The sequence below is a fragment of the Acanthisitta chloris genome, unplaced genomic scaffold (genome assembly GCF_000695815.1).
Source record: "Acanthisitta chloris isolate BGI_N310 unplaced genomic scaffold, ASM69581v1 scaffold24261, whole genome shotgun sequence".
Taxonomy (NCBI): domain Eukaryota; kingdom Metazoa; phylum Chordata; class Aves; order Passeriformes; family Acanthisittidae; genus Acanthisitta; species Acanthisitta chloris.
Genome location: NW_008658093.1, coordinates 17,297 through 23,524, shown reverse-complemented (window position 1 = coordinate 23,524; position 6,228 = coordinate 17,297).

Here is a 6,228-nt window from a genome sequence, read left to right as displayed (position 1 = left end):
AACAATGTTATATCTCTGGAGTCTACAGAGCCGTCACATACCATATTCAACCCATTATTCATCTCAAACAGAGAATTTTGCAAAGCAAGAGGAAATAAAAGAGAGTTTAATACAGCTTTACTAAAATGGAATTTGCCAAAGACTCACAGAAAAATGGATTTAATTAGGGTTGCTAATGGGGAACAGTTTGTTCCTGTGATTTAAAGCAGAAGTTAGATAGTGTCTGTAATTTCTACATTTTTTAAATTATATATAGGGGGTTATTTCTCATTTCTACCTTAATTATAAAAATCCATCTTTATGAATCACAATTTTAAGGCAAATAAAGCAAAGGCAGCAAAAAATGATGTTTTAGTTAATAAAACTTTTAAGAACTCACTGAAGAAGCAAAAGACACTTCAGCATGGATAAAACAGACCTGACAGAGCAAATCACAGTTGCAGGAAGTTGTCTGGATGCCACTTAAAACCAGCACAAGGTTAATTTTTTTTCTTGAGAAAAGGTATGTAAAGGAAGGTGTCTTCTGTCATAAAAAAATGAAACCAGGTGCCATTTTTATGGAATACTGGGAATGTCCTCCATTTAATTTTGCAGCTAGGCCATCTATTAGAGTTGCAGGCATTAAATGGACTGACATGCTCCAGCTAGTAATTCCAAATTCTGGAAGTCTCTGCTGCCCCTTCTTGCATTGATTACTGTCAGAACCTCTGAATGGCCTGAAAATTGTTTCTCCAGATTAAAGGGAATAAAAAGATAGAATCATGAGCCTTCTCTGCAGCCTTTGATTTTATTTAAACTAACAAACATTGCATTTGTGAAATTCCTCCTGCTAGCTGGCTCTGACCACATGACCTAAGTAAATGAGTCCCAGAGTGGTAAAGCACTGATGAATTTAATGACAAATAGCCCAGACAACGGGGTAGCAGGCTGGGCCTAGCTGTTCTCACTGCTACACATGCTGCACCCACCATAATGCATTTTAATATTGCACCTCAGATCAGAAGGGAATCAATGAGTGAAGTTCAAATGTGGCACATTTCCTATTTCCCTGACAGCTTATTTCATGGATCACAGGGACCAAAGTACAGCTGCTTATTCAACAGAGGAAAGAATGAATCAATTTTCATTCTTTAACACACCGTGTGACCTATTCTCTGATGCTCTATCCTTTACAACGGTTCCAGTCTTTTCAAGACCTTCAATTTTGTCAGAGAGAAAAAATTTAAAATAATGACAAAATGCCCTGCCCTAGGTCTGCTTCCAACTGACTGAGTGCTCTGCCATAGGACGTCCAAATGAAAGCTAGTAAGTCACTTGGGTTGAATTCAACAAACTGGGATTACCCAGATCATTAAAAATGAACCAATCTTCTGGAAGATTTCTGTGATCTCGTTCCAAGATCTTCATGAAAGGTGTTGGACGCCACAAAGATTTTGATCCTCAGCTGCTCCAGTTTCTGCCCCAGCACACGCAGGAGTGATGTAACCGGACAGGAGTCGCTGCCCCGCGCGGGGCTCGGCTGTGTGCCACCACTTGGGATGGCACAGGGGCATGGAGCTGCAGGGCCCTCCCCACCCAATGTCCCAAAGACCCCACCACACCGAGCAGGGACACCAGGGCTCTGCTGCTCTGCTCACTCTGCCACTCGCCCTGACGGTCGCGGGGAACGTCACAGCTCTTTAGGCACTGCTAGTTTGGGCAGGATTAACCCACTGAGGTGCATAATTCTGCAATCTCAGCGTGAATGCTTTTTATTATTCTTTAGAACTATCCCTAGGTGTTTTGGTTTCAATTAGCCTCTGTGTGCCTTGTGTTGTGTTTGTCTATTATTAACCTCAGTTCACTGGTGATACTTGCACTGCTCCTGTCACTGATAACTTGGTTTCAGCCTGTGCTTTCTTACTGTGATCGTTTTTCCAATGAGGAAGGTCACATTCTGCAAAGGAGAAGAGAGCACAAGGATGAGTGCTGCGGGCACCTTGGGCGGCTGTGGGCACCACACTGGCCCCCAGAGCCAAGGGGCAGTGGGCAGCAGCCTGGCACCAGGACACAGGGGCAGCTGAAGTGCCACCCCCATGGTCGACCAGAGAGCACAACCTGAACTAGAAACCTTGGAAGGGAAGCACTTGGAGACCTCCACAGGCAAAGAGGATTTCTGGCTCTCCTTTCTCAAACTCTCCTTTCCCTGCCTCATTCTGCTTTATGACTGACCCTATGAGGTTTGCCTGGCCTGAAGACAAAAAGGCAATAAATCAGGCCTTATCAGAATATTACCCAGATGAAACAACGCACATATCACAGCTGGCTTTATTTGCTTTTCTCTCTGCATATCCAGTAGTTCAATTCTAGGGCTTTCAAAGCAGTGGATTTAACAAATATCAGTACTTCAGGGCACACGGGCAGACAAATTGTTTTTTCCAGTTCATAAGATGAATCTAGGAAGAGCATGGGTCACTAAGTGGTTGCAACAAATGTTCTAGCCCAGACCTGTGTTTAAGGAGACCACGAACTGTAGCAGAGCTTGCTGTTTTGATTGTTTGTCCCCGAGAGACTCATTTTCCTCTTTTATTTTCCTGCCATTCGTGCAGGAAGCCCAGAGACCTGTCACAGCTCAGGATGGGACAGCAGCAGCTGTTCCACTTGCTGCTTTGGGCTGGAAGCAAACACGACCCTCAGCTTGTGGGATCTGGTGGCTGAACTGTGAGCTCTGCACTATCTGCCATCCCTTTTCCTTCCATGGTGGTGCTGAGTGTCCTTCCATGGATTGTCACCACCAGCACCCACCAGCAGCACTCCCCAGGCTCAGTAGAGGATCCCTGCCCAGGGGGTCCCTCTGTCTCTGCCCTGCACTGCTGAGGGTTGTGCCCTGCACCTGCAGTGCCAGGTGGGCTGTGTCACCATGGAAGGCTTGGCCTGCAGCAGCAGGCAAGCACAGGCACTCCTTGAGGCATGGCATGGCTGCACCTTTTCACCACTCTCATTCCCTTCAGTTTAAACACAATCAAGAACAGATCTTCTCTGTCCCAGCCTGTACCTCTTTGCAGGAGCAGAGATTTCAGGTGACAATAACCTCACAGTGCATCAGCCTGGTGAAATCATGGTCACAGTGATGTCAGGGAGGTCTCTGAGCCTATCAGCCCAGGCACCCTCCTCCCCAGGAGGAACCAGCTCCTGTAATTACAAAGTGGAGCCATATCAGAGGAAAACTAATCAGCTTGCTGGATGCCAACAAATTAAATATTAATCTAACTATTGTGAACACAAAAATATTCATCTTCAGATATTTTCTGGCACAAGTGTCAAAATCAGAGTGGAACTAAGGCTTTATTCATTTTCCATTATCAACTTAAATAAAAACACTCAGAAAAACGGGCAATGATGTGCAGAAACCACTCAGCACAGATAATTACAGAGTAGGTTTAGGCAGCTAATCACTCCTAGAATATGCTTCAGATCGAGATAACTCTGACTGGCTTGTTTCCCTGCCTTGTTAAATCAGACAGACTCACAGCTTTGCCTGAAGGGGATGGGGCTCCCAGAGTCAGCATCTTTAACTAGCAGTAGGGCTGTCTGGCAGGCGTGGATGCTCATCCCACCAGGCAGCAGCAGCATGGGGGAGCTCCCTAGGCCAGGAGGGCAATGGCAGGACATGGGGCAGGTGCACGCAGGGCAGGGGCAGTGGGAAGAAGGCAGGGCAGAGCAGGGCAGCTGTGGCAGCAGAGGGACAGAAAGCCACAGGCACAGACTCTCAAAGAGCTGAGGAGTGGCTGCAGTGGCAGCAGCAGGATGGGAGCACCAGCTGTGGGAAGATGCAGCAGGACAGCAGCTCTGGCCTGCATGGCCAGTCTGGGTAATTTGCACTCTCCCGTGCCTCACCACAGCATTTACTGTTTCCAGAATGGAAAAAAACCCTCTCCTTTAATAATTCTAGTGGATCAGCCTTATGTTCTCAATCACCAGTTTACATGGGCTTTTTCCTTGGAACTAGGGCAGGAAATATTTTTACAACAGCATTCGTGGATATTCTCTCTTCTGCTTAATTATTAACTGTGCTGTAGTAAATAAAGGGTGTTTATGAATTCCATCAATCTCAACGGACATTTTGCATTAAAGTACTGAACTAGAGTCCTTCTAATGAAGAAGCAGCATTCATTTTTGCTTTATTTAAAGGAATTAAATGATAAATATAGTTCTGTGGATGCTCTGGTGCAGTTTCTTGAATTCGAAAGCCTGCCAGAAATTATGTCTGTCTTACTAGCTGCTTCATTACAACAACCTAAAAGATAGGAGAGGACTGGAATACATCAGGAGTTTAAAGAGCCTGCAGGCCCTTCAGCAAGACACAGGCTTTCAGAGATGGCAGCAGAGCTCTGTTAGTTAACACCGTGCTCAGTATTCTGCCTTGGGGTGAGGGTGTCTGTCCCTGTCAGGAGCTGTGCACTAGCCAAACCCTTCAGCCACGTCTCCCAACACTGCTCCTGCAGGCTCTGCTCCCAGCAGTGCTGCAGCTGCTCTGAGGGAAAGGCAGAAATCCCAGATTTCTCCCTTAGCACATTCTCTGTCCATATCCATGGGCTGCACTACTTCTTGTCCTTCAGATCCCCATCAGGTAGAATGCACAGGGGAAATGGCAGCCACTGGATTCTCCAGTGTGGTCCCCAAGATTGGCCTCACCATTGAAAATGCATCTCTCTAGAGACACCCAAACTGAAGCAGTAGCTGTTCCTGGGGGTTACCCATTCCATGGCACCTCTTCCAGTTTTTTATACATGGTATTGCTGAAAAGGCATTGCCAGAGTTTCTCCTTCCACCACAGTTTCTTATTCTGATCCAGTTTGACCCTGACAAACAGTAGTTTACCTGAAACAGGCATGGTCTCTTCTATTTTCTAAATAATCATCAATCATTTGTCCATCTTGATTTAAGAAAGCCATGATCTTTGGGTATGTGCTGCTTAGGATCCCAGGGGCTTGGCACAAGCAACTGACAGAAGCCAGTGAATTATTCCAGCTGACCAGCATAAACAACCAGAGCTTTTGTTGACATAAACCAAAAATGACCATGCTCTCATTCTGGGAGAAAATGTGGTATTAGAAAGCATAGGTTTGACAAGACGAGCTAAAACCTACACTCGTCAGATTCCAGTAGGCCTATGCCATATTAATTATTTATCAAGATGTTTTCTTAAAGTAGTGTCTTTGTGCCTTTAATTTTCAATTCCCTTAATGCTAGGAGGATCTCTGCTGGCAACACATCAATTATTAATAGAGTTAAAACAATATTTGTTTTCCCCCAAATACATTTTTGAATGCTGTCCTCATACCAGTTAGGCTTTTCTGCAACTTTAATGAGGGTCTCTGATTTCCTCCAGACTCGAGGCTGAGGCACAGGCTTGGCTGGGCCTTTGATTTGGCTGTGGGAGCGAGCGTGGCACCGCATCCTCACACTGCTCGTCCCACTGGGGCTGGGGAGTGATCAAGCAAAACAGCTGTGAAGAGGCAGGAGAAACAGCAGCATGTCTGTAATTGGGAATTTCAGTTGCTGAGTTCAGAGGTTCTGTTGTTCTAGTAACTGTTCTGTATTTTCTTACTTCAGCAGCTGTCCCCAGGCTCAGCAGAGAGAGCCTGTGCTTCACTCTGCTTGGAATACTTTTCTCCTAACAAAGGAAACAGCAGTGCAGTTCCTTTAATCTGCAAGAGAGCCATTTCAATTCAGCAAAAGGAGGCTTGAAACATCATGGGTGTAAGAATTTTATGCAATCTCAGCCACTTCTCTCTCTGCCTGGGAGCATATAAAAAATTAAAGCCCCAAATATTGCTTCTTGCTTTTCTAGACCCTAATTACAAATACATTTTCACAAGGAGGAGTCAACTTAAGGCTAATATTGTGCAAAATCTCATAATTTCAATACAGTCTTCACTTGATGTGGATTAGTAATTGGAGCTGTGGAATCAATTTTTCCCATACTTGAAACACCCAAATGAGTATGAAATGTGTTGCATTTGTTCCATGCACGTCCACAGTTCTGCACTGTGCTTGGGGTGGAATGATCATTCTGATGTATTTTTTATAACAGAGCAACGTTTGCTGAGACTTTGATGTTTCACGTGCAGAGCTATTATAACCATTTGCCATTTAGGTTGCATGATCCGTGGCTAATCCTCAAAGCTTTGATGCATGCAACAATTATTACTATTGATGTCATTGCACCATATTTAAAATATTAAG